Consider the following 26,554-nt stretch of genomic DNA (forward strand, 5'->3'; position numbering starts at 1 on the left):
ATGGATCTTGCTACAAATAAAGGTGATCACATGCTAGTTGCAATTGTTAATGGAAGAATGCTAAATATGGGAAAGGTATATTCTAAAATTGAGAAATAAAGTTTTATTCATCTATTTAAAGAATTTAATAATGTATTTGTTTGGACATATGATAATTTAAAGGGTTTTGACCTAAATTTGTTTCAACATACTATAGATCTAGTTGATAATGTCAAGCTCGTTAAGAAAAAGCAGAGGCCAATCAGTCCCAAGATTAAGCCATTAATGAGAAAAGTATTGGAAGAATGAATGCTAATGATATTCCTATGGGGGAGTATTGTAGATATATGGTTAGATGATTATCATGATGATATGTTACATTCATGACTATGTTTTTCATTGATGTCAACATAGTAGTTTTTTGTGGTATTTGATAGAAGGACAATGGAAAGATCAAGTTGGTGTAGATGGCTAGTTGAGTATTCTCACTATCTAAGAGTATGGGAGATACTTCTAAGTATCTAGTATATGTAGTTAACATCAAGTGAAGAAATTAAGTCTGGAAGAAGTTATATAAGTTTTGGTCATGTCTATTCTGAGATAGAGTTTACAAAGGCATGATCTAGTAAACTTATTATTTCTCTTAGTAGAATTGCTATTTTTAGAATTGAGGTTGAGGATGTGAAGAAGACATGTTGATGATGATGTGGTTAAGATTTCTCGTCATAATATTTCATGTACAGAAATCTATTCAAGTTGCAAGGTGAAAGATTAATGTTATTGTGTTCTTGATGTGGTCCTATAATAATTAATTGAGTAGGTGTAATAGCTGGCTCAGGGAATTATTTTATGAATTTAGTATAAAGGAAGGACATTTTACTTTATCTTAGAAGTATTCTATGAGATTATTTTAAGTAGCATGAAGAGAAGAATGTGAAGTTGAGTAGAGCAGAGTGAAAGTGAAGGAAACTTCATTGCCAAGGTTTTATTGACTAATCTAAAGTTGGATACTTAGATCCAAGGTTCATGACCTAGTCTACAATGTCTAATAGTGATTGGTTCAGTTGATAGAATAGAAGAAAAAGGAACTTAAGAGTAAATTACTTATTTTGGTAGTGAGCTCTTCTTGTAATTGAAATTGCATGTTTGGGTAGTGGGCTCTTCTTACATACATTATACTATAACTCCTAACATGGATTCAAAGTCTCATAATCTAAGTACTAAATATTGTAATAGACTTGTAATACGGTCCACCCTCTAACAAGAAATATTTATATTAGTACATCATCTCATGGGCATCATTCCCACCAAGTTTTTCCCTTTGATCAAGGGTTTCCCTAGTTAACATATATGGTGTAATTGTTTATGTGCATTTTGTTATGGTTGCTATTTACTTTGGTTGAATGGATAAGATTGCTTAAGGTTAATAAATATTTTAATTATTAGATAACTAATTCACCCCATCTCTCAGTTATCTTGGTGGATTATTATTTCTAACAATTGGTATCAGAACATTAGGTCCTTGAAGATAAAGTTTAACAACTTTGGGAGATCCATGGTAGGCATCTTCACGAAAGATAGTCTGAAGTTCAATAGAAAAAATTATGATAGCTAGAAGAAAAAGATGAAGACACATCTACTATATATGGGTCTAGAATATTGGATCTTGATAAAAACATTAAAGACAATCATTGTTGAAAAATATTTGGAAACTTGTACTAAGGAAGAAAGAGATCTTTTTATGTGCAACATGAGAGCTAGAGAACCATTATTGACTGCACTTCCTAAAATTGAATACAATCAAGTAAAGTCACTTATTACTTCACATTTGATTTGGAAAGCTTTAGAAACTAGTTTTAAAGGTTGTGAACATTCTATGAAATTGAGGCTATGAAATTGGATTTATGCATTTCAAGATACTAAAATGATGGAAGATGAATCTATAAGATCATATGTAGGTAGAATATCAGAAATCACTATAGGTATTAAATGTCAAGGAGCAAGCAAAGAAGATGATAAGGTCATATGGAAGATATTGAAGACTTTAACACCACCATTTAAGTTAGTAGTTCAAATGATATAGTTTTTGATATCTTTTACCAAATATTTCACAAAGGAGATATTTCTTGGAAGACTTGAAGCTGTTGAGAATGAGCTTAAACAATCTAGAGAATTGACCAGAACATAAACAACTTTCAGTGCCTTGAAGATTTGACCTAGTTTATCAAGGAGAACAAGTGCTAGAGGAGACTTTTCTAGTAGTAGTAGATTTGATGAGGACAAAAAGATTGAAGGAGGAGTCATTCTTCTTATAAGGAGAGAAAGAGATGGTAAGAAAATCTTTAAATGTTGGATTTGCAATAAGTTTGGTCATTATGCATCTAAGTGTCCTAAAAGAGAGAAAAAGTATAAAGGAAATTACAAACCTAGAAGAGATGGAGTGTTTGTATGCAAATGAAGAAGATTAATTTGATGAACAAGTAATGAGTGCCAATGATGATGAGATAGGATTTGTAGCAATCAAAGAAGAAAGCCTAGAGAAAGTAGCTTTGGTATCATGGGTTGAAAAGAAATTTGATTAGATAATTGACAGTGGCATTGTTAGAGTTGGAAACAATGCAACATGCTATATTAAAGGTATTGGATCTATAACTCTTGATGGCAAAACTAATACCGAGGATGTACATCTTTTTGATGGTTTGAAACACAATCTTCTAAGTGTTGGATAATTAGTAGATAAAGGTTATCAGTTGTAGTTCACTAGAAAAGACATGCATGATCAGAGACAAAGATGGTAAAGTAATTGGAATAGGAACCTGATCTAGAGGTAATTTATTTTAGTTGAATCATACTGAAATGACATGTTTGGTGTCAAAGGTAGATGACAGTTGGTTATGGCATAAGATATTTTGTCTTACAAACTTTGATAGCATTGTGAAGACTAGTAGTATGTTTGTAGTTATAGATTTTCCTGAGATTGTAAAACATTCTAACACAATTTGCAAGGAGTGTGTTTTGGCAAAGCATAACATAACTTCTTTTCCCTACAAGAAGTTTACTGCTATAACAAAATTGGAGATTGTACACATAGATATCAGTGGTCCTATGAAGGTTAAAGGATGATATAGTGAAAGGTATTTCATGATTTTAGTTGATGACTTTTCTAGAATGATGTGGGTTAAATTTCTTAAAGAAAAATATGAGACATTTGCTAAGTTTAAGATATTCAAGAATATAGTTGAGAATGAATCAGGCATAAAGATTAAATGTTTGAGATCAAATAGAGGAGGAGAGTTTACTTCAAATGATTTTAGCATCTTTTGTGAAGAAAATAGAATCAAAAGATAGTTATCATCTCTAAGAACCACTAAACAGAATGGTATAACAGAGAGAAGAAATTGATTAGTAATAGAAGCTGCCAGAGCTATGTTAGTTGAGAATGATGTATCCAAGATGTTTTGGAGAGAAGTTGTGAATACAATAGTCTACACTCTGAATAGAGTACAGGTTAGGAAACAAAAAAGAAAGACCCCTTATGAACTATGGTTTGGTCACTCACCTATAGTTAAGTATTTCATAATTTTTGGTAGTAAGTGTTATATCAAAAGAGATGATGATATTGGTAAGTTTTATGCTAGAAGTGATGAAGGTATGTTTCTTGGTTATTCATTGAAAATCAAGGGTTATAGATGTTATAATTAGAGAACTAAGACTATTATGGAAAGTGCAAATGTGAGAGTTGATGAGAGATTCAGGATACAAGAAAGAATAGTTGATTACAATTTAGATGATAATGTTGTTACTAAACCAAGGAATGATGAAGTATTTCATGAGACTAACAATGATTTGTAAAATGAAGGAGATCCAAGGCATGAACAAAGCTTAGAACCTTTAGTAGAGCCAAGAGTTGAGAATATGAAAAATAATCATCCACCCAAGTAGATCATCAAAAGTAGAGGTAAAGGTGTGATGACAAGAAGTAGAGTCAGAGAAGAACTATGTTTGATATCTCAAGCTGAACCTAAGAATGTAGATGAAGCCTATAAAGATGACTATTAGAAGCAAGCTATGAAAGAGGAACTGGATTAGATACTAAAGAATGAGACATGGAAATTGGTCCCTAGACTAGTAAACAAGAATGTGATAGGAACTAAATGGGTATTTAGAAACAACATGAATGAACAAGGAGAAGTTGTAAGGAACAAAGAAAGATTGGTATGTAAAGGCTACTCAAAGAAAGAAGGAATAGACTATGATGAGACCTATGCTCCTATGGCAAGAATATAACTAGTAATATTATCCTTAGCATATGGATCATATAAGAAATTCAAAGTATATCATATGGATGTCAATTCAGCATTTCTAAATAGAGAACTTGAAGAAGAGGTATACATTGAACAACCTGAAGGTTGTCATTTAATAGATGACAAGGATATAGTATGCAGATTGAAGAAAGCATTGTATGGCTTGAAGCAAGTATCTAGAACCTAGTATGCAAGGTTGGACAAGCATTTGACAAAACTTGGATATAGCAAAGGTATAGTAGATAGTGATATCTATTGGAAAGAAACTAATGATGGATTAATGATTTTGGTAATATTTGTTGAAGATATGTTATTTGGAGGAAATGATGAAGAAATTGACAAGTTTTCAAAATAAATGAAGAAGAAATTTGAAATGAGTATGATAGGAGAAATGAAATATTTTCTAGGATTATAGATTGTGCAAGATAAAGAAGGAATCTTTATTTCTTTGACTAACTATTTGAAGGATTTACTAAATTTTTTGGTTTCAAAATATGTAAAGATGTTGGAACACCTATGGTAACTGGACACAAGTTATCTGTAAAGGATGAGATACCTACTATTGAGAAGAAGTATAGATCTATGATCAAAGGTTTGCAATATCTAACTCACACAAAGCTAGATATAGCAAATGTAGTTAGAACTATTACAAGATTCCAAGCTAATCCTAGAGAAGCACATTACATAGTAGTCAAAAGGATATTTAGAAATATAAAAGGAAAACTAGAGTTTGGATTGTGGTATGATAAGTCTAATGATTTCACTCTATGTGATTATATTGATTTTGATTGGGTAGGTAGTATGTATGACAAAAAGAGCACTAGTGGTGGAGTCTTCTTTCTTGGGGGAATATTGGTTTCTTGGATAAGGAAGAAGTGGGATTATACCTCACAAAGTATAGTAGATGCAAAATATGTTTTAGTAACAAATAATTGTAATCAAATTATTTGGATGAAGTAGATGCTGAAGGATATAAGGATAGAATTTAGTGAACATACTATCAAACATTTTGACAATACAAGCACAAAGAATATGTCTGAGAATCCAATGTTGTATTCTAAGACCAAACACATTTCTATCAAATATCACATGTTGAGAGAGAAAATTGTAGAAAATAAAATTAGATTGGAGTATGTGAGCACTAGAGAACAAAATGCAGATATTTTGACTAAGCCTCTTCCTAAAGAGACTTTTGAGTATTTGCAAGGTATGCTACGGATTATGCCCCTTGCTAGATTAGAGTAGAAGATGCAAGAATAAATCAGTACAGTGTAACAAAACACCATTAATTTTCTAGACTAAATATTGATGCTTCCTATGATGATGGACAGAGCCATCTAGGACTCTTGTTGGGTGTTGTTTTTTAATAGTGTATTTGGACACTTAAGCTGGTAAGAATTAGTTGTTGCATAGTTTTGATGGTTTCTAAAACCTTTGACATTGATATTAATGAGGGAGAAGTTTAGCATGAAAAACAAGAAAGAAAAAGTACAACATGGAAATATAGAAAGGACATTGAGGTATATCAATGGGGGAGAATGATTGATGAAGAGAATTTGAAAAGAAATATTAACAATGTTTTGTAGTTGGCATTTTTGGAACTAAATGTTTTTCATCTATGTTTCCATCAATGCCAAAGGGGGAGATTGTTGGAAGCATGAATGTTGATGATATTCATATGGGGGAGTATCATAGATACATGGCTATATCATTATCATGATGATATGTTATATTCATGACTGTGTTTTTCATTGATGTCAACATAACAGTTTTCTATGGTATCTGACAGAAGAACAACAAAAAGATCAAGTTGGTATGGATGACTAGTTGAGTATTCTTACTATGTGAGGTTATGGGAGATACTTCTGATTATCTAGCATATGCAACTAACTTTGGGTGAAGAAATGTTAAGTCCAAAATAAGTTATGTAAGTTTTGGTGATGTCTATATTGTGATAGAGTTTATAGAGGCGTGCTCTGGTAAACTTATTATATCTCTTACCAAAATTGTTATTCTAAGAATCAAGGTTGAGGATATGAAGAAGTCATGTTGGTGATGATTTGGTTAAGATATTTCATCATAATATTGTACGTATAGAAAGTTATTCAAGTTTCAAGGCTAAAGATTAATGTTATCACTAAGTGTAACATGTTCTTAATGTGGTCCTTTAATAATTAATTGAGAAAGTGTAACAGATAACTTAGGGAATTTTTTTATGAATCTGGTATAAAGGAAGGAAATTTTCCTTTATCTTAGAAGTATGGTATGAGAAGATTGTAAGTAGCACAAAGAGCAGAATGCAAAGTTGAGCAGATCAGAGTGGAAGTGAATGAAACTTTATTGCCGAGGTTTTATTGAGTGATCCAAAGTTGGATACTTGGATTCGAGGTTCATGATCTAATCTACAAGATCTGATATTGATTGGTTCAGTTGATAGAACAAAGGAAAGATGAACTTAATAGTAAATTACTTGTTTGGGTAGTGAGCTCTTCTTGTAATTGAAATTGCTTGTTTGGGCAGTGACTCTACTTGCATACATTATACTACAACTCCTAACAAGGACTCTATGTACTAAATGTTGTAATAGACTCCTAATAGATTCCATCCTCTAACAAGGAATATTTATATTAGTACATCATCTTGTGGGCATCATTCCCACTGAGGTTTTCCCTTTGATCAAGGGTTTTCCTAATTAACATATCTGGTGTAATTGTTTATGTGCATCTTGTTATGGTTTTTGTTTACTTTTCTTGAATGGATAAGATTGATTAAGGTTAATAAATGTTTTAATCATTGGATAATTGATTCACCCACCACAATCCCCCCCCCCCAACCCTGAGTTATCTTGGTAGAATATTGTTTCTAACAAAAAGAGCTATCCAAATTGGTTGACACCAATATCATTTTTCCTATTAAGCATTCCTCTTGGGTGGAAAACCTTGTCCCTATTAGGAAGAAGAATGGGGAAATTAAACTATGTGTAGATTTTAGGGATCTTAACCAAGCCTTTGTTAAAGATCATCATCCTCTCCCTTCCATGGAATAGATATTGTCTAAGGTTAGTGGTTCAGAGAGGTTTTCTTTCCTTGATAGATTCTCAAGTTATAACCAAGTGTTAGTCAAAGAGGCTGATAGATATAAGACTACTTTCACTACTAAATGGGGCACCTATCCCTATAGTAAAATGCCTTTTGGAATAACAAATGCAGGAGCCACATTTCAAAAGGTAATGGAGATGGCCTTCAAGAACATGATTGAAAGATTTGTATTGGTCCACCTTGATGATATCATGTTATATTTAAAGAATGTAGCAAATCATTTTGGCCATCTTAGACAAGTATTCATAAAATAATAAGAGTATGGAGTATATTTGAATCCAAGTAAGTGTTTCTTTGCCACTAATCAAGGGAAGTTGTTAGGACACATTGTATCCAAGGATGGTCTGAATATTGATCTAACTAGAACCAAAGCCATATTTCTCTCACTCTTCTTGACCATAAGAAAGGTTTGCAAAGTTTTCTTGGTAGAATAAATTTTGTGAGGAGATATATTCCTAATTTAGCTACCATGGTGAAGCCTCTTATAGCTATGCTTAAGAAGAATATGGTATTTTCATGGAGCAAGGAAGGGAAAGGAAGTTTTGAAGAGATCAAAGCAACCATAGCATCAAACCCTACTCTCATCAATCCAAATTTTGCGAAGGATTTTATCCTTTACACCTTGGGTGGTGAGTCAAGTATTTCTATTGTTTTGACACAAGAAAATGATAAGAATGAAGAGTAGCCTATTGCTTTCTTTAGTGAAGGGCTGAAGAAGTATGAAAATAAGTACAATTATGTGGAAAAGAAAATCCTTGTAGTCATAAGATCCTTGAAGAAATGAGAAAACCTTTTATCCCACAATAAGGTCCACTTATTGGTTCCTCATGCAAGTGTTAAAGGTTTCTTGTTGAGCAAGGATATCAATGAGTAAAAAGAAGGTTGGATCACTAAGGTGATGGAGTATGTTGTGGACATCCAGGTTACCAAACTATTAAGAGGGAAAGCGTTGTGAAAGCAAATGATCTCATCTCATGAGCCTGATGAGGAAGTTGCCTTGGTGTTGTTAGAACAACAAGAAGTGAGAAATGATAATCCAAGGAGTTGAATAGATGACATGAAGACCTTCTTAGCTAGAAATGGATATCTTCAAGGGTTGGATAAACTAAAAGGAGATAGTTTAGAATGCAATCAATCCTTATCCTATAGTTGATGGTGTTCTTTTTAGGAATGACTTAAATGGAGATTTCTTAAGATTTATTGATGCAAACCAAGTAGATAGAATGATTAAAGAGCTTCATGATGGTCCTAATGGTGGCCACTTTTTAGAAAGAACCACCACAATGAAGATCATGAGGGTAGGATACTACTGGTCATCCTTGTTCCATGATTTCCATAGACATGTAGGGAAGCATGAAAAAATGTGCTTTCTTTTTCAGGTAATAAAAGACTCATGGACCTTCCAATTCATCCCATTCAAGTGGATCAACCCTTTGTTCTATGGGGATTAAATTTTATTAGCCCCATCAACCCACCTTCTAGCTCTAGTCACAAATGGATTCTAGTTGCCATAGATTACTTTATCAGGTGGACATAGGAAATTGCATTAAAAGATGCTACTAAGAATTTAGTTGTTGAATTATTAGATGGATTTGTTACAAGGTTTGGTGCCCCTTCCACCATAATTTCAAACAATGCAAAATAATTTGTAGGAGCTCAAAAGAATTTGATATGAATCATCAAGAGGACTATTAAGGATAATCAAAGGTGTTGGCATCAAAAATTGAGATCTACTTTTTGGGTTGACAGAATAACACCTAAAAGAGCTATTGGAAACTCTCCTTTCATGCTAGTATATGGTAGAGAAGTAAGGCTTTGTATCTCATTAGATTTTCCTACTCTTAAGCTAGCTCATCATTTGGAGCTAATTGAAAATGATGCTATGTCTATAAGAATGGAAAAACTGATGGAGTTGGAAGAGAAGAGACATCAAGCAATGTAGATCTTAGAAATACATCAGTAGAAGGTAAAGAAAAGCTTTGATAAGAAGGCTAAGTTCAAAATTTTTAGAGAGGGTGATTTTGTTCTCAAGTGGGATACATATAGAGAAAAAGTAAGGAGACATTCAAAATTTGATACACTATGGAGTAGTCCCTATGTAATCATCAGTTGCAAGAAGGCCAATGCTTTCCAGCTAAGCAGGCCTAATGGTGAAATCTTGCCTATTCCAATCAATGGAATATATCTCGAGCCCTATTTTTGATAGAAATAAATGTTCATGTATATATTTATTTAGTTTTCTTTCTATTTGTTCTTGTTTTCCAAGAAGTGTTGAGCACATGTTTTGTTGCAAGAGAGTTTTGGTTCTAGTTTTGCAGAGTTGTAGAGACATAAAAGTTTGTTTTATTGCTTAGGATGCAACATAGGTGGTGCAATGAATATGTTCTCAAATTCATATATTCTATAGCCCAATAAATTTTTCAACAGTCACTAGTCTTATGCCAAGTAGGCTCGTATCCTCTCCGAGTCGCCAAAAATGTTAACAAAAATGCCCTCTCACTAGAAAATCAAATTCAAATGATAAGTCATTCAACAATCACCTAGAGTTTTCATGAAATAATTTAATATTGGCTATATCCTTTGTCTTCATGTTATTCCTTATGTAAGGCCCCTTCCCTAGTAGCCTATTATAAGACTTAATAACATGAATATGATTAGATTTAGGAAGAGTAAGGAGATGAGATGTCATGTCCCTCAGGTATAGAATGTAAATTATATGTTGTTACCATGCACTTTATAATAGAATGAAGGTAAGAAGGTTTTAGGATCTAGGTATGTCGTGATTGGAATTTTTCTTATTAAAAAAAATGAGCCAAAGATTTTATTAAGACTGATATAGTTATTGTTGTGCTAGGTACCCTATTTGGAATTACATTAGGTTGATAAGCTGCACTAGTAAATTTGAACTCAATTTTCAATGAATTTTGGTCAAAATTTTGACCTAGGTTAGTCAAAATTTTGATCAAGTAGTTAGTGGGAATTTTTCTCATCGAGATTTCAAACAACTTGTAGGTTGGTTGAAATTTTGACAAATACATTCGTTGAAATTTTTTTGTCTCTACTAACTCTAATTTGTCATTTTTGGTTGAAATTTCAACTAATTCTTGGTGGAAAACTTTCAAGAATTGATCAAAATTTCCACCAATGTTTGGTCAAAAACTTTCAAGAATTGGTTGAAATTTTGACCACTTCTTCATAGAAAACTATCAAGAATTGGTCAAAATTTCCACCAATTCTTTGTCAAAAACTTTCAAGAATTGGTGGAAATTTTGACTCTTTCTTGGTAGAAAATTATCAAGAATTGGTCAAAATTTCCACCAATCATTGGTCAAAAACTTTCAAGAATTGGTGGAAATTTTGACCAATTCTTGGTAGAAAACTTTGAAGAATTGGTGGAAATTTTGACCAAATCTTGGTAGAAAACTATCAAGAATTGGTCAAAATTTCCCCAATTCTTGGTCAAAAATTTTCAAGAGATGGTCAAAATTTTGACCAAACTAAGTTGTTTAAAAAAAAAATAGAGTGGGTTAATCCCCCAAAAAATGCCTAGTAATGGTTCTTTTAATAAATTGATACATATTACTTCTAAAGTGATGTCATTGGCATGTGTAAGACAAGACTATATATTGTGATAAAATAAATAGAGTTTGGAAGATGTTGATTTGGGAATACATTCACTGTGAATGCTCATTGAGGCAAATAGATTTATAGACTACAACAATAATAAATACAAGTAATGATGATATACATGGAGCCGCATATTGAAATACAAATCAAGATGTTATAAAAAATGTATAGGTACGATCCACTAAATAGAATTAAGTTGGTAAGACATTATCAAAAAAAAGTTTTCCTAACTTATTAGTATTATTTTAATTAAGAAAAGATATGACTATTAATTTTAAAAAGTCTCTACTACTTGATCTAAACACTGGGTGCAACAATATTTAGATAGTCTTAAGAAAGGAGTGTTTCCACTGATATTGCCTCCTTGCTTTCATGCAAAAGAGTTTCTTTTTGAAGAGGTCAGTCATTGCTTCAAACTTCAAAGTTTCAACTTGACAGCTCTAGCTAGGCAATATGAAGAACCTAGATGCACATCACTTATTATAGTTTTAATCTATTCAATACTAAGGTGGAAAACATATTGTTCTTTTGTTAGGCTAGCCCATAAAATTTTCTATTTGATATCATCAAAAGTGGGATAATAAGCCAATCATTGATAGATTAAATTTTTAATATTTGATTCAACTACATTTTTGACTCTTTTCCTGTACTTTGTATCATTGAGTTTCATTACTTTGTATGTGCAATATTTCTAGTAATAGGCTTTAGATTTTGATCTCTATAATCAACATCTACCTTTAATAGGCATGCTTTTTTTTTTTCTCCATTTGAGTAGGTTGTAGAATTGGTTTACAGGAAATTTCATGTTATCCTCTTTCTTTTTGACATTCTAATGGATAATACAAGAGAAATAGTTCTATATCCAAAAGGGCATCAAATTTCATCTTCTGGTATTTGCTTAGTTATTTTTGAAGACCTTTGGGCTACAAAGGAAGTTTCTAAATTTGGATGCCAAGATAATTTTCTTTGCCAGAAGCATATACCCAAGCATGATATTGCATAGGCTCCAAGAAAAAAGACTCCATAGAAGATATCAAGCTCTTACAAGAAATTAAGAAGAAAAGAACTCATAAAATAACAATACCTTCACATCTTGCAACTTTTGATTCTTCAATCAGTTATGATGAAGGTAGAAGGAAATTGAATTTTGGAGGTTCTATATTGATCATGGGGTCAAGATATAGAAGTAAATATCATAGTGAAATTCAAAAGATAATCTCTACTAGCCATGAAGATAATCTCTACTAGCCATGAGGATAATCAATCACCAAATGATTCACTTTCTTTCAAAAATATTTCTAATACAGGGGCACAACACCTATTTTCATTGGAGGAAGTAATAAACATTGCAACAAGTTGGCCACCACAACAGAAGTGGGAGAAACCTAACCCATCAGTCCTAGAATGAAGGGTGGGTACCATAATGGAAAACCTATGTTCTAGAACCATGTTAGTAGTCAAGTTGAATGTACCACATATTTTTTTGTGAATTCTAGAAAAATGGCCTATCAAAATTTTCTATTTCATTAGTTAGGAATTATTGAGAGGCAAAATTTGTTACTGCAATTGTCATTGTTGATAGCTAAGGTTCAAACCAGTGTAAAAATGTAATATATGCTAGAAACAATTGAAGGAATCTTGACATTCATTAGGTGTATTATTAAACAATAGGCTAAAAAATAAATATCTTAACTATTGGATGCAAAAAATAAAAAGCTCGAGCTTGGAAATAATTAGTCAATGTTGAACAAGCTTTATATTATAATGAAACAAATTATATGGATACCAAAGCTTGAAAACTAAAGATAGAATGTTAGAATATCTACATAACAACAAATCTAATATGTATTGGAAAAGAAAGTGTAACAATTGTTTCATATCCATTAGGTAATTGTAAAAAAGTTGAGACTACTGAGACCTATAGTGTAGAAATCATAACCAAATTCATTTCATGAAAGCAATGTGGATCCAACTGAAATACAAATGTATGACCCCTTAGCAATTTGACTTCAAGATCAAAATCCATTTCAATTTCTATTTGCTGGAAGCTTTGAATCTACAACTATACAAAAAGTTGTAATAGTCTCTATGTTGTACATACAATATACTTACTGTTTAAACCAAAGATGTCCCACTATTTACTTTGGGTCTAATAAACTCTACTATTGACTTAAACAGGACATCGTATTGAATGTAGGTTCCTAGTCATTCCAAAGTATAATGACAAGCAGCTCAATCTAAGAACCAATGATATAATAATCACATAGACCAGAGTAAAAAAAGAAGCAATATATAATAACAAACAAAAATGATATAATAATGATTATATATAAATTAGGAAACTCGTGTATAAATCAATCAACAAACTAATGCTAACATGGGTAGTTAAGCATCAATTAAGATGAGGCACATAATCCACTAAACAACAAGCACGATTGTATCAATTGGAGGAATGTGATGGTACAAAAAACAACATACCATACACACATTCCTCATATCCCTAAAAGCCTTAGATTACATCTAATATCATATCATAACAAAATAGCTGCAGGTATCTTCATATATAAGAGGAATTATGTATGGACATTACCTATTCTTAATCAAAAATAGTCATTGGCCTATTGTGATGCATTCCCATACAAGAAGAATTTTATAACTTAATCATACAATTAACACTATCAACCACAAAGAGTGTGATTACCATGCTATATCCCAAATGATGCATACTAATTAGTCTCCAAAGGGGTACGGTAACTAAGGAGGAGAAGATCTAACTTAATTGAAAGATTGTGACTATCCAAAAAGAGGTATCTCTAAGGGGATATTAAAAAGGGACCTTGAAACATCATGGAGGGGATGAATAAGAGATTAGTTATTTAAAAGAAGAATTCAGATTGCATACACAAACTTGTGAGTGATTATTCATCAGCTGGAATCAAAAGTGTAACAGTAAGAGTACACTTCTGTACTACTTTAAAAAATGTATTATTTGAAAGCTAATAAGGGTAAGAGACAATACACGATCAAGTTCATAAGATATAGTATTGATCTTAGTTTATATTGATAAATTAGAAATATATAAACATATACATAAACACATACATATATGGATACGTTCAGAATCTATTTGAAGTTGATATATTCATATCCTATCCCTTAGTGTCTTTTTATAGCCCCTTTTAATTATAGGTAGGTTTTTAGGTATGGTTGGAGTAATTCCTTACAAGGTGGGTGAATCCTAAGAGAGGCTAACACATGGACTTTGGAAACCCTAAGAGCGTAGATTCAAGATGGCTATGAACATGTGTTTTGGAAACCTTGAGGGAATCCACTTGTAGATTGGTATTCGTACGGCCTATGACAAGTAATCCATATATCACGTTGTTGAAAATATGTCCTACTTGTCAACAATTACCCTTGTATGTCTCTTTTATACAAATATGGCCTTCTAATCACAATCAGGACCTATTAGGAGAACTTTACAACTTTGACATGCATATCCTTACATTTGGATTGAAAAGGATTTATGACTAAAATGATCTTATCACATCATGAATAGCCTCTTTGGACTTAAAATATCATAATGTTTCATATTGACTTCTGATAGCTTAGGTGCTCTAGCACCATTAAGCATTTTCAACAAGCTATATAATATTACCAGTGATGAAAAAGATAACAAAAAAGTGCACTGAATATTTGATAAAAGAAAAGCTATGTACAAAATCCAAATCAAATGAAACTCAAGTATGAAGTAGGTCAAATAAATACATTTTATATTTAATAAAACATAGTCTACAAATAGAGATCAAATCAAAAGTAAGTAAGCTATGAAGCCCATCAAGAGATACAATGTACAAATCTGAAATACAAAAAATGACATACTTGTATGAGTATCTTGGAATCCCAGAGGCTAAAGAAACAAAATATTTCTCATGTTTTCCCCACCAGTTGAATGGCCATTTTTTTGGATGCTAGAATTGCTTCATGATCAATTACAAACTCTAAAAGTATTGCACTTGAATCAATGTTGTTAGCATGGATGGGAAGTGATATAACACTTTGAATATTCCTGCTCAGTTGGTATTTATAACACTTTCTATTCCATATGATATAGTGGAAGAAACAAGCTAGTTGCCAAACAAATGGGGATCCAATGGATTGTTGGGAGAATTTCATCTAGTCAAATCTACAGTTTGTGTGCTATATCCTTAGATATCTAATGATTGGTCCATACCATACTTTTATTCTTCTTTTGTGCTTTCTAAATCCAAGGGTGATTAAGGTGTGTTGATGTTTCTATATCATTATCACTTCCACATTCAATTTGCTGCTACATATCTCTTCATACAAGATACTATTTCAAACACCATATCATATACATATTTGCTAAGAACAACATTTGTGTGGTCTTTGACACTTGTTATGATGTATCTTTGCATAGCTTATCACTCATAATTACCTTTTGTTTATTGTTGTAAATGAATATATTTCTATTGATTGAATATCACATGTCTACAATACTTCTAAATTGACCAATGACTAGGATTGTTGAATTACTCAAAGAAGCAATGATCCAAGGTTATACTTCTTCAAAGTTCAGATTCAAGGACAAATTTGGGGTTGAGCTTGAACTTGTGGGTGGTGTTGGTTAGGATAATATTTTGTAGGAATATGGATGAGACTAATCATGATCAAATAGAAGAATGATATCAATCATAGGATGAAATGATCAAGGTCAATGCATTAATGGAGGCTAAAAAATTAGGCCTCCATCACAGTGATCTTATGGATTGTGGAAATCTACTTGCTCTCATAGATGTTTCTTTTTCAAATATGAGTTTTTTTAAATTTATTTTTTGATAACCTAGTTGTGGGATCTATGGGGGCCTAAACCTATTAGAAAATAACATTTACATTACGAGATTCAACTCAAGAACAAACTCTAGCTTACATAAAAGAACTACACTATCTAAAAAACACACAACACATCGACTTATTCAAAAACTAAAATCCAAAGAGAGACATTAATGTCCAACATAATCTGTAGCAACCACTAAAACCCTTGGTCTTACATAACCCTATTTAGTAGTCTAATAACAACTATAGGTAACAACAAGGGGGAGTATATGTTAGATTGTGGTGACTGATTAGAAAAGAACTATACATACTTCATAAATTCTTTTAAAAAATTTGGGCCCTATTTTATCAGGATTTTGGGCTGATATGTAATTATTAATTATAACCCTAAACTGGTAAAAATACTTGTATAAAAGAGCTTAGGGTTAGAGATTGTTTCATATTTGTGAAGAAAAAATTGGCTCTTGTAGTGGTATTGAGCTGTAAGGGATTATGGATTGTAATCAAATTGTAATTACTGGATCATAATAATATTGGACTTGCTGTTTGGTGGACATAGCTTAGGGATTAGGTGAACCATGTTAAATCTTGGTGTTTTGTGTTCTTTTCTGTGTGATGTATTATTTTTTGATATTGGTTATATTTGCATGTAATTTTTATTTTTGTCTATGGTTTAATCCTAACAAGTGGTATCAGAGCGAGGTTGTTTTTCAATTATCCTCTATAGGAAAGTCTCACGGTTGAGCAGGAGTCTCACGATCAAGTGGGAAGGATGGTAGACAAGGGTAAGTTGAGGGTTGACATGTCTATTGGGCAAAACTTTCAGTTATGGAAGATGCAAATGGAAGACTATATTTATCAGAAGAATTTATGGAAGTCGTTGGAAGGATAAACCAAGAATCAGGGATCTATGTCAAATGATGAATGTGATCTTTCAGATAGAAAGGCACTTGGAAGCATTCGATTATTCTTGGCACCATCAGTGGCATTTAATATTAAAAAAGCAAAGACAACAGAAGAGTTGATGAAAATCCTAGCAACATTGTATGAAAAGCCCTCCACTTCAAACAAGGTATTTCTCATGAAGCATTTATTTAATATAAAAATGGTAGAAGGTGGATCTGTTGCAGATCATTAAATGAGTTTAATACTATTACTAGTAAGTTATATTCTATGGGTATTAATTTTGATGAAGAAATTAGGGCTCTCTTGATTTTGTGTTCTTTGCCTAAAAGTTGGAATGGCTTGGTAATGGTTGTGAGTAATTCTATTCCTAGATCTAGTACCCTAAAATATGATGATGTGATCAATGTTGTTTTGAGTAAGGAAACTCGTAGGAAATCCTCAGGTGGATCTATATCGAGAAATTATTTGAATGCACAAAGTAATGAGAGGATGACTAAGAGAGGAAGTAATTTTAGAAATCATGGGAAATCAAGAGGAAAGTCAAAGGGGAGGTCTTAATCGAGAGGACTGAATGACTGCTAGTACTATGGAAAACCAAGGCATAAAAAGAAAGATTGATGGAATCGAAAGAGAAATGGAGATAAACCAGATGGAGACAAGGAGGAAAATATGGCAAGTAAAAAATCTGAAGAGGATGCTTTGCTTCTATCTTTAGAAAGTGTTGATGATTCATCAATTTTAGATTCTAGTGCTTCATTTCATGCTACACCTCATAGAGGTTATTTCATTGATTATGTCCAAGGGGATTTTGGACTTTTTTATTTGGGGGATAATGAACCCTATTAGATTGTTGGAAAGGGAAAAGTTAAGATTAAGTTTCAAAATGGGAATCATTGGCTACTACATGAGGTAAGATATGTTCCAAGGCTGAGTAGGAATTTAATTTCAGAATGACAGCTTGGTGATGAGGGTTGTGTAGTTACTTTTAATGATGAAAATTGGAAGGTTTCAAAAGGTTCCCTTGTAGTTGCAAAAGGTGTGAAAGTGGGCACCTTATATCTTTGTACAAGTCATATTGTTCCTTCTACTTTAATTCTTTCAGAGAAAAATGAATGTTTACAAACAATTGTTGTTGTTGAGTAGGGAGAACAAATAACTGCTGTAAATTCTAATATAGCACTGTGGCACATGAGTGAGAAAGGTATGAAAGTACTTCATTGAAAGAATTTTTTACCAAGTCTAAAATGTGTTAATATGGATTTCTATGAAATTTGTGTATATGGAAAACAAAAGAGAGTGAGTTTTCTAAAGACTAGGAAGGAAAACAAAAAGGAGAAATTAGAGCTTGTGCATACAGATGTGTGGAGACTGGCTCGGGTATCTTCCCTTGGAGGCTGTCATTATTATGTTACATTTATTGATGATGCAACAAGAAAGGTATGGATTTATTTTCTTAGATAAAAATTTGATGTATTTCAAACTTTTAAGAAACTTTTGAAGATTATTGCTCCACTAATGGTATTCATAGACAAAAAATTATTCTAAGGACTCCATGGGAAAATGGAGTGGTTGAATGCATGAGGTTGTATGATGGGTTTCCCTTACACATGTGGGTGGAGGCTATGAATACTACTATATATTTGATTAATAGAGGTCCCTCTACTCCTTTGGGTTGTGGTATTCTAGAAGAAGCATGGATTGGTAAGAAGGTGAGTTATTCTTTTCTCAAAACCTTCAGTTGTGAAGCATTTTCTCATATAGATTTCAAAAATAGAACCAAGATAGAAGCTAAGTCAAAGAAATGTGTATTTGTTGGATATGGCATTAATGAATTTGGTTATAGGCTTTGGAATTTTGAAAATCATAAAATTGTAAGAAGCAGGGATCTCATATTCAATGAGAAATTGTTGTACAAAGATTTGTTGTAGCAACATGAGAAGAAAGAAGATGATTATGTAGTGCTAGATGATACTCCAAAAGATGATGTTCCAGACATTCCTCATGATGTGCAACAAGTGTAACAAAAAATACCATACACACCAGTGAATGTTATATGGTCAAAAATTCAAATTAGACCTCCAAAAATATTTTCTCCCTCTTTGTATTCTATTTTACTTACTGATGCTGGTGAACCTAAATGTTATGATGAAGCTATGTAGGTGGATAATAAGATTTAGTGGGAGTTTTCAATGAAAGACAAAATGGACTCTTTGCTAAAAAATAAGACTTGGGATTTATGCAAGTTGCCTGCAAGTAAAAAGGCTTTATAGAATAAGTGGGTTTTTAGGTTGAAAGAAGAGGAAAGAGGTAAGAAAAGATTTAAAGCTAGGTTAGTTTTAAAAGGATTTGCACAGAAAAAAGGCATTGATTTTGATGAGATATTTTGTCCTATTGTTAAGATGACTTCTATCCGTACTATTTTAAGTACTATGGCTATTGAAGATTTGCATTTAGAGTAGCTTGATGTTAAAACAACCTTCCTTCATGGTGATTTGGATGAAGAGATATATATGGCTTAGCCATAGGGATTTGTGGTCAAAGGTAAGGAGAACTTAATGTGCAAATTGAAGAAAAGTTTATATGGTCTAAAGCAAGCACCTCGACAATGGTATCTGAAATTTGACAGTTTTATGCATAAGCATGGATACGATAGGTGTCATTCAAATCATTGTGTTTATTTTAAGAGTTTGGATGATGATAGCTACATTATTTTATGTTTATATGTTGATGATATGCTTGTAGCTGGGTCTAACATGGATCATATTAAGGGGCTAAAATGCCAGTTAGCACATGAATTTGCTATGAAAGATTTGGGAGTAGAAAGAAAAATCCTTGGTATGAAGATTTTCAGAGATAGGAAGAACAAAAAATTGACACTATCTCAAGCTAATTATGTTGAGAAGGTGTTGCAACATTTCTCTATGGAGAATGCTAAAGCTATCAGCACACCTTTACCTAGTCATTTGAAGTTGACTAAGGAGATGTGTCCCAAGACACAAAAAGAGGAGGATAAGATGTCCAAGGTACCCTATGCTTCAGCTTTGGGAAGCTTGATATATGCTATGGTATCTACAAGGCTAGATATTGCACATGTAGTGGGAGTCATTAGCAGGTATATGATTCATCTAGGAATTGAGGATTGAAATGTAGTCAAATGGATTCTCAGATATTTGAGAGAAACATCCAATAAGTGTTTACACTTTGGAGGCTCTACTACTAATTTATAGGGCTATGTTGACTCAGATTTGGCAAGGGATATTGATACCAAGTGGAGGAGATCAGTGGCTTCATCTTGTGTCTATAAAATGCTAGGGCAAGCCCAGCACCGGGCTAATGGAATAGGCAACAAGACCACTTTGGCACCTACTGCTACTATAGGTTATATCTTTACTATTGGTGTGCAGTCATGAGCTGGGTTTCTAGTTTGCAGAAGGTTAATGCTTTATCCACTATAGAGGCAGAGCATGTTGCTGCTATAGAGGCTGCCAAGGAGATGATATGGCTTCAGTTCTTCTTAGAAGAATTGGGACATCCTCAAAAGAATAATTATTTGTTTACAAATGGTCAAAATGGCATTCATCTTGTGAAGAATTCAGCTCTATATTCAAAGAAAAAACACATAAAGTTGTGATACCATTTCATTTGGTCAGTTTTAGAGGATGAACAATTAAAGCTAGACAAGATACATACAAATGAAAATCCAATAGATATGTTTACTAAGGTAGTGACAAGGGAGAAGTTGAATTCCTCTTCCGCTTATGTTGGTCTGCTAGACTGAACATAAATAAAAGAATAGTAGAGTCCAGGGTGGTTTGATCCAGTGGGAGCCTCATGGAGTATCTTAGCATAGCTATAGGATCAGTCTCCAAGTGGGAGATTGTTTTTTGGAGTGGAGCCTAATCAGTCCCCAAGTGGGAGATTGTTAGATTGTGGTGACTGATCAGAAAAGTACTGTACATACTTCATAAATTCTTTGGGGCTTGGGTTGAAAAAATAATTTTGGGCCCTATTTTATTAGGATTTTGGGCTGACATGTAATTATTAATTATAACCCTAATGTAGTAGAAATAATTCTATAAAAGGGCTTAGGGTTAGGGATTGTTTCATAGTTGTGATGAGAAAATTGGTTCTTATGGTAGTATTGAGCTATAAGGGATTATGGATTGTAATCAGGTTGTAATTACTATATCATAATAATATCAAACTTGCTATTTGGTGGATGTAGCCTAAGGATTGGGTGAATCACATTAAATCTTGGTGTCTTGTGTTCTTTTCTATGTGATCAATTATTTTCTAATATTGGTTATATTTGCATGTAATTGTTATTTATGTTCGTAGTTTAATCCTAACAATATAAAACATAGAAATCTCTAAATGGACATTTTTATAGAATGAATAAAGACTATCCATCTATAGTGTAATGTCTTTGAAGAATAGCATGACATCATCTAATAAATAAAATGAAGTAGAAGAATGCATTTCCTATGCACCATCTCCAACAAGCCATCCATGTTAACTCCCAATTTGATATATTGGCCATGAGCAAAGTAACTGCTACAGGAGGGAGGGCATGCAAAATCCATTCAAAAACTAGTGGTAGGTGTGTTTTTGAAGAATATCATGACATCATTAGATATATAAAATGAAGTAGAAGAATGCATTACCAATGCACCATCTCCAACAAGTCATCCATGTTAACTCCCAATTTGATCTATTAGCCATGAGCAAAGTAACTGCTACAGGAGAGAGTGTATGCAAAACTCATTCAAATACCAGTGTCAGGTGTATATGCTTCCTATTTAGTAGCAAAATCATTTTCTATTGATGCTCTTGACTATTTGGCACCTCTCCACCCACCTCACCAAGCATGTCTTTGACAAATTGTTAAGGAACAAAAATATTTGATCTTGAGCTTTAGGCAATAATTGGATGCAACATCATAATAATCTTGAGCCCTCTAAACATGTTCCATCATGAGAGAATAGATACAACTTTTAGACTACATGAAAATTTGCATAGAGGCAAACAAAAATTCAGGGAAAAAGAATCCAAGCACCAAAATTTAGTGCTTTTTCACAACTCTCACCCTTGATCAGTAGACAATAAATAAAGTGGAGAGAAAATGGTCACATAATAAACATAAGGCTTTAACATGACATGAAAAATACTCACTTTTAATACTTATGGAAATAAGAAGGAGGGTTACAACTTACAATACCATTGAATTCTATGTAGCAATGCTGGAAGTTAATTGAGGCTAGCATCTATCAGTTTAGCTTCCTCCATTCAGCTCTCTAGTTTCTAGTCTTTTCCATTTTCTTTAATGTGATCCTGAATAATTTGCAATAGAGCCATCTTTGACTTCCAATCCCTTTATACTCATGAATTTTGTCATTTTCAATCCTTCTAGTAGAGCTAACAACTTTGTCCTCATTATTAGACTTGGTGCCAAAAAAGTATGATCCTCCTTTTATGAAGGAGCCTAAAGGATAGTGAATAACCATTCCCTCTCCCAATGGTCTAGGGTTTCCTTTGGTATCCCCATAAAAATTAAACTTTAAAAAGAATCCTTAGGTGAAGACATTTTCTTGCCAGCTGATAATTTTTATTCTTCACAACTATTCCAAAAATGGGAATGTGAGTCTTATTATTATGCATCACTTAATTTAGAGCTAATTGCAATTAGTTTGGGTTTGCAATTAAACTATTGTATTAAAGTGGGTTAAGTGTGAGTGGAAAATAATTAGCCCTTTCATAGTGAAAACCTATATTCAAATCCACAATGAACATCTTACATGTTCATATGCCAAATTATGCCATCCAGTTCTGGGTGTTGTAAGGAAATTCTAGGTGTTGTGGAACCTGATAGGTGAAATTAGGTGCCAGTCTTGCATCTTACATGGATTTGATGCAAGGTTACCACTTGGTTGTGGCAACCAATCCTAAGGTCTCTATGCAAGGAGAAATTAACAATGGAAAAAGAGTCAAATTCAATTATGTTTTCTAAACTCTTCTTACCAAAATTTCAACAAGAGAAATAGGCCAATTTTTGCCATCTAGAGCTTGGTTTTAGTCAATATTTTTTGGTTATAGAGATTTATACCTCAGGTTTTCCACATTGATATTGTTAAAAATCAATCTTAATTTTTTAATTAGTGAAACATCTATTTGATAATAGGGGTGTGTAAGAAAAGCTAGTTTGTTTGATGTGTTTGATATAGATTTCTTTTAGAGCTACTAGGCTGTAAAATTTGGCATTGCATTTAGGGTTGCATAAGCATATTTCAACATTTTTTGTTTTATGCTTTATTGGAATTTTGTATGTGCATTTTAGTTAAAATGTGGATTGCAAATTAAATTAAAGTGTGGGGAAATTTTTTAAAAAGAGAGAAAAAAATCTTCTTTATTCTCATGTATAAATTAAATTTCATCATGAGTTTTGTGTTGAAATAAATTGCTTATTTAGTTTTTTCTACATTGATATCAACAACAAGACCATTTCACATTGTATATGTATGAGACGATGCAAAACCTTTTTCAGATGCATTTTTGCCAAGGTTTCTATTCTACATGTGGAATTGGTATGACAAATTTTGTTACTATGATAGATCAATGATAATAAATCTAGACTAATGTTCCTATGTTAGAAAATGGTGCTCAAAAAAATTAGGCCTTCACCATTGTGTTTGCATATTTGGTTTATCTCTAATTTTCTTTCTCATTTATCAAGTTATGAGTTTTTTTCTAGAGTTTTAGCACACTGATACATGCTAATATTTGTAGGGTGGGAAGGTTGTAGGTACACTAGAGGGTGAAAATCCATCAAAATTGGCCAACAAAGTGGCCAAAGTGTCTAGTTCCATAGACATTGCCAAGATTAGCTAGTCCTGCTAGTCTTGGAATGTCTGCTAGTTCAACGGTTATCAAGATAATGAAACAAATATATAAGTCACCTCAGACTATTAAAATTGATAGAGAGTTTGGTGATGTAGTTAAGAATAAACTACAACAACTTTTGAATTCCAAACTAGTCATGTTGTTTATGAAAGGGACACCCGAGTAGCTACGATGTGGACTTAGTAGAAAGGTTGTGGATGTTTTGAAAATAGAGGGTGTGGAATATAGCAAATTTGATATTCTAAGTGAAGAAAAAGTGTGAGAGGGCTTGAAGGCATTATCCAAATAGCCGACCTTTCCATAATTGTATTGTAAGGGCAAGCTACTTGGAGGCTATGATATCACCCTTGAACTATGTGAAAGTGGGGAACTGAAACAAATATTTAAAGACCATGACTTGCTCTTGACTACTCATGAGTCTAGTGAATTAATTACAAAAGCTACTTCTGTTGAACCCAAACCTGATACTGTTATCTTAAAGTTTGATAATGGTGGTGTAGTGGACTCAACTAGTATAAGTGAATCATTAAGTTCTCAACTAGAAAACATCATTAATTCCAACCCAATCATGTTATTTATAAAAGGAACTCCTGAAGAGCCATGATGTGGTTTTAATTGAAAGTCTTTTGAAATTATTAGAGAGGAAAGCTAGAATTTAGGAGCTTCAACATTCTGACTAATGAAGAGGTAAGGCAAGGTCTTAAAACATATTCTAACTAGTCTAGATATCCATAATTGTACATAAAAGGTGAGCTTATTGGTGGATTAGTGTATTGCATAAAAATGTCACCAAGGAATAAACACTAAGAAACTAACGCCTATTCCTGCATATTCATGCAAACCTCAAATATGAAAGACAACGTGTAAGTAGTGAAGACATGACATCAAAATAGCTTAATCTACTCAAAATAGCACTAATGCAAACCTCACAAAATCACCAAGTGGTTGATGATTCCATGTTGTGGGATGTGGTTGCTCACAAATCTTGCAACATAACAATGGGCTAGATAATGCTTCCTCGAAATGAGGAGAGGGCTCTCTTTTTATAGGAAAATGGATGGTTGAGATTTAATGCAAGATGAAGGGCTAGGATCTCTTAGGATCAATGAGGTGTCCATGAGGTGGAGGCCAAGTAGACTCCATGTGGATTAGGGTTTTTGACCATTCAAAGGGGGGAAGATGTTCATAGATGTGTGAGAAACCTTTGATGTGAGAGGTCAGTGATAGGTGTAAGAGGTGTCAGAAGCATGATTTCTCACACATGTGTGAGATACTTTGATTCTCATGTGAAGGGGAGACAATCATGCAAGAGGTGTGGAAAGCATGAGGGGTGTGGGAAGTGTGAGTGTTCCTCACACATGTGTGAGCACACACTTAGGATTAAAAGGGGATTAGCAAGGTGATTAGGAAAAGGTAAGTGGGATTAAGTGGTGGGTAGATTTAGAAGGATGGCTTAGGTTAGGAAAGTGAGGTTAGGTGAGGGTTAAAGTTAGGAGCCATGTGCTCAAATAGGATTAAATTTAATATTTAATTCCAAGTGGGATTAGAAGGGGATTAATTAAGTAAACGAAGTACTCTACTTAATTAAAGGGAATGGGTTATGATGCAAGTGGGATGAGGGGAAAGGCTAGAATTTAAATAAACCTTAGTTTATTTAAATCAAGGAAAGATGACTATAATTAAACAAATGCAAATTTATTTAATTAAAGGTAGGGTAATTAAATAAATAATAAATATCTATTTAATTGGTCATGAAAAGGAGATTTGGACAATTTTAGGTGTCTACAATTAGATATCATGATAGAAATGCATAAAAGTGGAGAGCTGAAAAAACATTGCCTCAAAAAGTGGAGTGCTACCCAAAGAGTCACTTGATGATCGGTTGAAAAAACTAGTTAATTCTTCTTCTCTCATGCTCTTTATGAAAGGCACACCTGATGCCCCTTGATGTGGCTTCATCTCAAAGGTTGTAAATGTTTTGAATGAAGAGGGTTTAGACTTTGGTCATTTTGACATTTTGAGTGATGAAGAAGTTAGAGAAGGCTTGGAGAATTATTCTAATTGGCCAACATATCCACAGTTATATCACAAAGGTGAGCTTATTGGGGGATGTGACATTGTTTTGGAAATGCACAAGAAATGAGAGCTAAAGTCATCCTTGATAAAATAGAACCAATATGTAAAAGGGGATAAAGATTCTAAACACAAGCTTATCTGGTTGTTGACTTTTGGCTTTTTGGTACTATTGTATGTCTTCATCCTTTGTTAGGTTTTCCAAAGAAAGAGTAGGATTCTATGAATGGTGACTCAAGTTTTTGAATTATTGAAGGAAGTGTATATTATTTAACTCATCTCAACAACTTCTACAACTCTTTATTGCATCTATAATGCTAAAAATTGGTAAATGAAGACATTAATTTTTTTTTCTTTACATTTTAACTCATAAGACCTTATTTTTGATGTGTAGCTTTCGAGTTGCTTCTATTCTATTTATTGGGTCTCCTTTTAATGTTGATTTTCATATTTCATGGCTAATATGGCATATTCTATTATGGGGATTCTTGAGAAATTAACATGTAAATTTTATTAATATATTATCTCATGTCTTCTTATTGTTGAGCTTGGAACTGTTGGTACTTGTGTTTGAGTGTTTCTTTCCTTGGAACTAAATGGAGAGGAGCATGCTACCATATGTGTTTCTACTTGGTCCAATATTTAATACAATAATTAAAGGAAGAAATTTTTTTGCATGAAAAAGTGAAATTGAAATAGTATCAAACTACACTATTGTTTATAGCATGGCCACTATGTGGCAAAGACACTAAATTAGATTTGGTAAGTTTGATGCTTATTGTTTTGGACACACCACAAGATATGTGACTTGCA

At 32.9% G+C, this 26,554-nt stretch overlaps 1 pseudogene; it reads left to right on the forward strand.

Moving 5' to 3' along the window:
* Window positions 1-25,811, forward strand: LOC149533189 (monothiol glutaredoxin-S11 pseudogene; annotated as a pseudogene).
* The last annotated feature ends 743 nt before the right edge of the window (window positions 25,812-26,554 follow it).

The sequence above is a fragment of the Cupressus sempervirens genome, chromosome 10 (assembly GCF_028749045.1).
Source record: "Cupressus sempervirens isolate cs-2001-9-10 chromosome 10, ASM2874904v1, whole genome shotgun sequence".
Lineage (NCBI taxonomy): Eukaryota > Viridiplantae > Streptophyta > Pinopsida > Cupressales > Cupressaceae > Cupressus > Cupressus sempervirens.